Consider the following 9,507-nt stretch of genomic DNA (forward strand, 5'->3'; position numbering starts at 1 on the left):
CACTGCTGTTTAGTTTCCTGTCTTCATTTATGTTGGAAGTGATAGCAGAGCTGTACGTTTGAATTTTTTCAGAAATCTCTCAGTCAGAACGTGCTATATCATGCTTAGGTAACTAGCGAAACTAGCGAGCTAACTTCCGCTAGCTTCCTGCTAACTTCTAACTCCGTTAAATGTAATAACTTTTGTTTTCATGGATGCCTGGAAGTTAAACTTCATAGTTACACCTGGTAAAGCAGCAATGCTGATCGTTTTATTAAAGATGAAAGAATTTAGACAGTTTTTAACGCTCAGTGATGCTGCAGTGTTGTTTGACCTGAAGAGTACTGAGTTTAGGACCCAGATTACTCCCAGATTTAAGAGCATCTTAGTCCGACAAATACGACAATAACAACGGCCGCTTGCATGTTCTGCAAAAAAATGTGCTTTGTTGTGTATCTGACGGACAAACACCAAACCAGTTCCACATCATGGAAGTTGCACCATTTTTACAAACCAATTCTGGTTCCTCAATAATTGGCCATGTGCGTATGAAAACAAAGGCACTGCGCATGCGCGTTTTACTCCCATTCTATCGCGATACTTCATTTTCCTATCGTTGCCTAACATTATACCGGTATTACCGTGAACGGTATAATATGGCCCAGCCCTATCATGGATTATTCTTTATGTTTCTCTGGTACTTTGTGTTTCAGTTATCTTGGTGTTTTGGATTGTTTTCCCATTCTCTTGTTGTTGTGATGATGATGTTTATTATTAGAGTTTCATGTTTTGTTTATCTATGTTTTAGGAATTGTGGTTTCATGTATTGTTTGAGTTTCATGTATTATTTTCTGTCCGCCCCTCTGTGTCGAGTCCGTGTCTTTTAGTCCGTGTACTTCCAGGCTGGACGACTGTAATTCATTATTATCAGGATGTCCAAAAAACTCCCTGAAAAGCCTTCAGCTAATCCAAAATGCTGCAGCAAGAGTCCTGACAGGGACTAGAAAGAGAGAGCATATTTCTCCTGTTTTGGCTTCCCTTCATTGGCTTCCTGTTAAATCCAGAATTGAATTCAAAATCCTGCTCCTCACATACAAGGTCTTAAATAATCAGGCCCCATCTTATCTTAATGACCTTGTAGTACCATATCACCCTATTAGAGCACTTCGCTCTCGCTCTGCAGGCCTACTTGTTGTTCCTAGAGTATTTAAAAGTAGAATGGGAGGCAGAGCCTTCAGTTTTCAGGCCCCTCTTCTGTGGAACCAGCTTCCAGTTTGGATTCAGGAGACAGACACTATCTCTACTTTCAAGATTAGGCTTAAAACAGAACAGGGTGATCCGAAGGGCCAGCTCTGTTCTAGGATGCCCTCTGGACCCAGTGGAGGTGGTGAGTGACAGGAGAACGGCGGCTAAGCTGTCATCCCTGATGGACAACATCTCCCACCCCATGCAGCAGACTGTGACAGCACTGAGCAGCTCCTTCAGTGGGAGACTGCGGCACCCACGGTGTGGGACGGAGAGATTTCGCAGGTCTTTCCTCCCCACTGCTGTCAGACTCCATAATAAAGACTTTAACTGATCAAGCACACACATCCATACATATGCAATAATACTAAGTGCAATAATCCTTTCTGTCATCGTTGTATTTTTACTCAGTTGTATATAGTATTTGTATTCTATTTTTATCTTATTGTATATTTATTTTATTTTATTCTACTGTATATAGTATTTTATTTTATTCTATTCTGTACAGTTGTGTACTGTATTTATTCTTATTGTATTCTAATTTTTGCCTCATAACTTTTGCACTGTCCACTTCCTGCTGTGACAAAACAAATTTCCCACGTGTGGGACTAATAAAGGTTATCTTATCTTATCTTAAAACTTTCCTTTTTGCTAAAGCATATAGTTAGGGCTGGACCTCCCTTAGTTATGCTGCAATAGACATAGGCTGCCGGGGGATTCCCATGATGCATTGAGTTTTTCCTTTCCAGTCACCTTTCTCACTCACTATGTATTAACAGACCTCTCTGCATTGAATCATATCTGTTATCAACCTCTGTCTCTCTTCCACAGCATGTCTTTTATCCTGTCTTCCTTCTCTCACCCCAACCGGTCGCAGCAGATGGCCGCCCCTCCCTGAGCCTGGTTCTGCCGGAGGTTTCTTCCTGTTAAAAGGGAGTTTTTCCTTCCCACTGTTGCCAAAGTGCTTGCTCATAGGGGGTCATATGATTGTTGGGTTTTTCTCTGTATCTATGAAGCGCCTTGAGGCGACTTATGTTGTGATTTGGCGCTATATAAATAAAATTGAATTGAATTGAAAATTGAATTTTAGTAGTGTTTCATGTTTCCTGTTTTATTGTGAAAGTCTTTGTCTTAGGTTAGTGTGTGCAGCTTTGTTCCCCCTGTCTCGTTAGCCCTGATCTCTCCCAGCTGTGTCTGCCTCCTGTTGCCCATTCCCTCATTACTACCATGTGTATATAAGCCCTGTGTTTTCCTGTGCTCGGTGTCGCATCGTACCCGCAGATCCTGCTTGTGTGTTCCAGTTAGTGTCTTCATGTTTGGTTTCTGTTTTGTTGGTGCCAGCAATAAAGCTGTGGTTTTCAGTATATTTCTGTCTCAGAGTCCTGCACTTGGATCCACATCTCCACCTGCCCGCACACAGAGCCCTGACAGAACGACGCAACCAGTATGGATCCAGCGGACTCACTTTTCACCTCTGAGGGAGAGAATCTCGCGCACCTATGGGTTCAGTCACCCATAGCTCAGTCAGTCATTACTGTTGGAGGATAATCCACGCTGCAAGCCCCTACAAGAGGCAGCTGGAGGTAGTGTTTTTTGATAATTTTTTGTCGTCCACTGCCTCCACCATCAGTTTTCTAAACATAAATGGACTTAAGCAAATAATAACAGCTCTAAGAGCGAGGCTAGCCTTCAAACTGTTTGGCATGGGCGGTCCAGGAAAGGACGATTCAGCTACCCTCCTGGAGTCCCTCACCACGTGGTGTTCTCGACGTAAGCGGCAGTTTTTGCCAAGGTTTATCGCCAAATCGTTTGATCCATCCTCGAAGAAGAAAGGCAACCCTAGGCATCACCACCCAACCACACTTCCCTTTTCTCCTGTAGTACGGACTGGTGCAGTTTTCATTTCCACTCCGCAGCAGCGTTTCTCCATGTCACCTTTTACCAGCCCTGATCCCATTTCAACTGGGAAGCGGCGGATGCGCTGCCAGCATTCACAGTCCCAGCAGGAGTCTGGGATTTTGTCTGAACAGCCGGCTAGGAATGTTCTGGATGATTGTCATGCTTCGAAACCTGTCAAGCATGTAGAGACCGCTGTTCGTCCTCAACTCAACACATCTGTGAGCGCAAACAACGTGTGTGTTATCCCAGATATTCATAAGCCCCTGCCAGGTAACTCAGGAGTAGTTAATTCAGAAGTTGTTGTGCCTACTCCTGTGCCCATGTTTAAAAATGACCAGTGTGTTTCCTGGCCTTCAGTTCAGTTAGCTGCCCAGCAACCACCTTCCACTCAGTCAGCTGCCCAGCAGCCACCTTCAGCTCGGTCAGCTGCCCAGCAGCCACCTTCATCTCAGTCAGCTGCCCAGCAGCCACCTTCAGCTCGGTCAGCTGCCCAGCAGCCACCTTCAGCTCGGTCAGCTGATCAGCAGCCACCTTCAGCTCGGTCAGCTGATCAGCAGCCACCTTCATCTCAGTTAGCTGACCAGCAGCCACCTTCAGTTCAGCTAGCTGCTCATCAGCCACCTGTTGCTCAGTGTCCTGTGTTTCCTGCTCAGCAGCCGCCTGTAGCCCAGTCACCAACTCCACCCCCACCACTTTCATCTCAAGTTCAGTCACCCATAGCTCAGTCTTCACCCCCGCTATCTATAGCTCAGTCGCTACCACAATCGGATTTTCTGCAAGCTTTGTTACAGTCCATGACCCAGTCAGTAGCTCAATTAGTGGAGGAATCATTAGCGTTGTCATCTGCTCAGTCAGCCGCTCATCTTCACCCTCAGCCAGGGGTCCCAATTGTCTCTGGTCCTGCATCTGCTCCAGCTGGAGGGCTCGAGGTGCCCGTCCAGCCTCACGGGGTGACCATGGCTCAGGGGGTTGGGAAGCGTATCTGTAACCGGAAGGTTGCCGGTTCGATCCCTGGGCTCTCTGTCCTGGTCGTTGTGTCCTTGTGCAAGACACTTTACCCTACCGCCTACTAGTGTTGGCCAGAGGGGCCGATGGCGCGATATGGCAGCCTTGCTTCTGTCAGTCTGCCACAGGGCAGCTGTGGCTACAACCGTAGCTTGCCTCCACCAGTGTGTGAATGTGAGAGTGAATGAATAGTGGCATTGTAAAGCGCTTTGGGTGCCTTGAAAAGCGCTATATAAATCCAATCCATTATTATTATTATTATTGTTATGTGTTGTCAGCTGGAGGGCCCGAGTCGCCCGTCCAGCCTCATGCCACGTCTGCTGGAGGGTCCGAGGAGCCCACCCAGCACCACGCCTCGTTAGCTGAGGGTCCCGGAGGACCCAGTAAGCACATCCTCACATCTGCTGATGGTCCGGGGAAGTCTGTTCAGCTGTCACCTGCTGAATCATCCCCCGCGATTTCTACATCGCCGCCTGCAGCATCGCCGCCTGCAGCATCGCCGCCGTCAGGTTCCGCAGCCGTCAGGTTCCGCAGCCGTCCCGCCTCCGTGCCTTCATCCACGGCTGGTCCAGCCTCCGTGCCTTCATCCACGGCTGGTCCAGCCTCCGTGACGCCGCCTTAGTCTGGTTCAGCCTCCGTGACGCCGCCTTCGTCTGGTCCAGCTTCAGCTCCGCCTTCGTCTTCGTCTGGTCCAGCTCCGCCTTAGTCTGGTCCTGCCTTGTCTGGTCTTGCCTCGTCTGGTCCTGCGGTTGCCACACCGCTGTCAGAGCCAGCTCGACCTGTTCCGCCTCGCCTCTGCCGGCCGTTTTCCAGGCCTCTAAGTTGGCATCATGGCCTTCGGGGACAGCCTCCGGAAAGAGTTTGTCGCCGCCGCTGGCATCGCAGCCGACCTCCGGACCTGCTCAGTGGCCGCCACTGCCTTCCAAGTGGTCGGCCTCCTGATTGGTTTTGCCTGCGCCACCGCCGTTGCCGTGTGCACGGTCGGCCTCCTGAACTGTTTGCCCGTCGTTGCCATTGCCATGTGCACAGTTGGTCCCCTGAACTTTTCATGGACTCTTGTTGAGCTCTAGTTTCATTTTTGATGTGTTTTCCTGCATTTTTGGACTCTTGTGCTCCTTGATTTTTGTTTGGTACTTTTTTTGGACGAATAGGAAAGGAAGAGGGGGGTGGGGGTTGTTTTTGCTCACAGGCGGAGAGTGCTTTCGAGCCTTTGTTCTTATAAAACGCAGTTTTTACCCTTTCTTTCATCAGTACATACACTCAACAAAAATATAAACGCAACACCTTTGTTACTGCTCCCATTCCCCATGGGATGGACGCAGAGACCTAAAATTCATTCCAGATACACAATATAACCATCCCTCCCAAACAGTGGTCACAAATCAGTCCAAATGTGTGGTAGTGGGCACATCTGCTATATTGAGATAATCCATCCCACCTCACAGGTGTGCCACATCAGGATGCTGATCTGACATCATGAGTAGTGCACAGGTGTACCTCAGACTGCCCACAACAAAAGGTCACCCTGGAATGTGCAGTTTTGTCTCACAGCAAAATGCCACAGATGCCACAAGCAATGAGGGAGCGTGCAATTGGCATGCTGACAGCAGGAATGTCAACCAGATCTGTCGCCCGTGCATTGAATGTTCATTTCTCAACCATAAGCCGTCTCCACAGGCGTTTCAGAGAATATGGCAGCACATCCAACCGGCCTCACAACCGCAGACCTCGTGTAACCACACCAGCCCAGGACCTCCACATCCAGCAGGTTCACCTCCGAGATCGTCTGAGACCAGCCACCCAGACAGCTGCTGGAACAATTGGTTTGCACAACCAAACAATTTCTGCACAAACTGTCAGAAACCGTCTCAGGGACGCTCAACTGCATGCCCGTCGTCCTCATCGGGGTCTTGACCTGACTCCAGCTCGTCGCCGTAACAGACTTGTGTGGGCAAATGCTCACATTCGATGGCGTCTGGCACGTTGGAGAGGTGTACGCTTCACGGATGAATCATGGTTCACATTGTTCAGGGCAGATGGCAGCTGAGAATGTCCCAGTTCTTGCATGGCCAGCATAGTCACCGGACATGTCACCCATTGAGCATGTTCGGGATGTGCTTGACCGGCGTATACGACAGCGTGTACCAGTTCCCACGAATATCCAACAACCTCGCACAGCCATTGAAGTGGAGTGGACCAACATTCCACAGGCCACAATTGACAATCTGATAGACTCCATGCGACGATGTGTTGCACTGCATGAGGCAAATGGTGGTCACACCAGATACTGACCGGTTCTGGGTCCCCAGACCCCCAATAGCGCAAAAAACTGCACATTCCAGGGTGGCCTTTTGTTGTGGGCAGTCTGAGGTACACCTGTGCACTACTCATGATGTCAGATCAGCATCCTAATGTGGCACACCTGTGAGGTGGGATGGATTATCTCAATATAGCAGATGTGCCCACTACCACACATTTGGACTGATTTGTGACCACTGTTTGGGAGGGATGGTTATATTGTGTATCTGGAATGAATTTTAGGTCTCTACGTCCATCCCATGGGGAATGGGAGCAGTAACAAAGGTGTTGCGTTTATATTTTTGTTGAGTGTATAAACAACGATAGTATTCAGGAAGTAAGTAAGTAAAACTTTATTTATATAGCACCTTTCAAGATAAAAATCACAAAGTGCTTCACAGAAGCTAAAACCTAAAAATAAAAATCAACAAAAAGCAAGTTTGAAGAAAACCAAACATTGCAGATTTTTTTTTTTAAATCACAACTCTGGTTTTAGTGACCTATCAACACGATTTAAAAACTGGTATAAAGTCGACTTTACTAACCCAAAATTGTTCCGTCTGTCCTGCTCACATCTCAAATGGTTGTACACGTTGTCATTAGCGTGGCTTCACTCCACATCAGCCACGTCGCTTTGCCAGCTAAAACACCGGTGTCGGCACATAAAGACGCTGTCATAGCCTGTCAATGACGTTGATATACGCATTATTGGCTGAACTATGGGATAAGGTGGCATCGTTCTAATCCCAAATGGTAGCAGCCAGTCACTGACTAACACTGCAAAACAGGATTGTTGAAGTATTAATTTTAATTTCAATTCAGGTTAGATTTTTTTTGTGCGCAACGCAGATTTTCTGTGCGCAGAGAGCAGTGCAGTGTGCGCAATTGCGTACGTGCGCAGCTTAGAGGGAACACTGCCCACCATCAGTCATTAATTTTGATGACCAAGACCTATGATTGAAATTTTGCCTTGAAGGTCTTATTTGTCAGTTTTATATGTACAGTTCTGTTCTTCAATTCTTCAGTCAACAAGTTGTGAAAGCAGATTCATAGGGGCTTTGGTAGGTGAGAAGGGAATGCCTCAAAGGGAGAAAATGACCATGAAAATGACCCAGCACTGACTGACTGCCTGAAACAGTCAGGTAGTGTTGAAAGAGAGCCAAAGTCATCAAGTATGGAGCTGCTTAGATTGCTCTAGTTTCACTAACTCAAATCGATATCTCATTCAACATTTCTTTCAGCTATTATTGTGAAAAACAGAAGTGCATTCTTAATGTTTATATTCTATATTCTTTCTGCACCATTTACTATTTTCATTCATTTCCTTTTTAATGTTCTGAAACTGTCCATCCCTGCCCAGCTGCGCTCCTCAGAGGTATCCAGTCCATTTTTCTATCCTCAAGGATAGAAAATCAACGCAATCCTACAAGGATAGTTTATGTGGTAGGCCTGTGGTAGCCTACAGGAGGAAAAGGATTTTGACTGTTTGCCAAAGCAATCAAACAATATCACGTAGTATGTGGAATGCAGCTTTTTAAATCTTAAATTGTTTTCAAATTTCAAAACTGCTTCTTAAGATTTTGTGATTTTATATAGACCTCTTAATTTAGTGGTGATAATGGTAAATAAATGGTAAATGGCCTGTATTTGTATAGCGCTTTACTAGTCCCTAAGGATCCCAAAGCGCTTTACACAACCAGTCATCCACCCATTCACACACACATTCACACTCTGGTGATGGCAAGCTACATTGCAACCACAGCCACCCTAGGGCGCACTGACAGAGATGATAATCTTTATATCTATATATTTTTCTTGCCCTTCCACATTGATGAGGATTGCTGTAAAGGGGACAGCTGTTAACAACAGGCCAAGTTATCTATAGCAACATTTACTTGATCTCTTATTGCAAAACCAAAACACATCTACACCCATCTTACAGTGGCCAAACAGGTGTTCTTAAAATGTTCACAGTAGCATTACATAACTGCTTTGCCACTGTCCCTGTTATGAAAAAAATATACAAATTTCTAACAGGGCTTTCATATTTAAATATTTAATTTTTTTTTAAAAAGAAAAGAAAAGAAGCACACAGTAAAATGCTTGGGGTCTTTTAATAGTGGTCTTTTTAACTGACCACATTTGCTTGAGAAATGTTATTGTAATCAGTGGGGTTTTGTGTGTGTGTGTGTGTGTGTGTGTGTTTTGTTTTTTAATGCTGGGACAAGGCATTTTAGAGACCGTAACTGGAGTAAAATTTTAAGGCACAGAGAAAAACACTCGTTTAACCATCTCTAGAATGAGGAAGGAGGTCCACGCCACAGTATAATGACCTCTTACACCAAAAGGATGTTTCAGAGACTAACCATGCAAGAAGAGCATGATACATACAGGAAGCTACTGTTTTGCTGCACCTATGATTCTGGATCTCTATTCCTTACATCTAGATTATTCAGTCCCACCATACCAGCATTTTCACTTCATCACAGTACCATAAAAATATACATTTTGCTCCGTGTGATGATGCAACCAATGTATATTATAACATCATGCGCTTTTCAGGTAAAGTCTTTAACAAGGGCGTAGATTTGGTTTTGACATTGGTGGGGATGGATGATTCAACCACCGAACCCTGCCCTGTTTCTTTTTTTTCTCCTTTTCGTCTTTGCTTCTTGATAAAAAAAAAAAAAGGAGAAATATACTTGCCTACATATGCTATTCTACATGCTTTTAAACCATTTAAAATTACAATTCATAGTTTTATATGTGAATTATATAATGTTAAGTTACTATTAAACAAATAACTGACTAAGTATTTTATACTTTAGTTTACTTCAACCATATTCCATATAAATCAGATATCATACAAAAATAAAAATACCTTAAAATACAGTCATGACAATAAAAGAATATGACTTTAAGGACTTAACAACATTACTTCAGTTATAGTACACCAACATCTCTTATACATTATCACTAAGGGAACACTGAATGACCTGGTGGTTTTTGTCAATAAAACTACTCATCTAAGATTACCACAAAGTAACAGATCTCTTAGCAAAATTATGCAACATTTTAGGC

The sequence above is a fragment of the Copadichromis virginalis genome, linkage group LG5, assembly GCF_057382275.1.
Source record: "Copadichromis virginalis isolate Kocher_CV1m ecotype Utaka linkage group LG5, C_Virginalis_male_GT1.1, whole genome shotgun sequence".
Taxonomy (NCBI): domain Eukaryota; kingdom Metazoa; phylum Chordata; class Actinopteri; order Cichliformes; family Cichlidae; genus Copadichromis; species Copadichromis virginalis.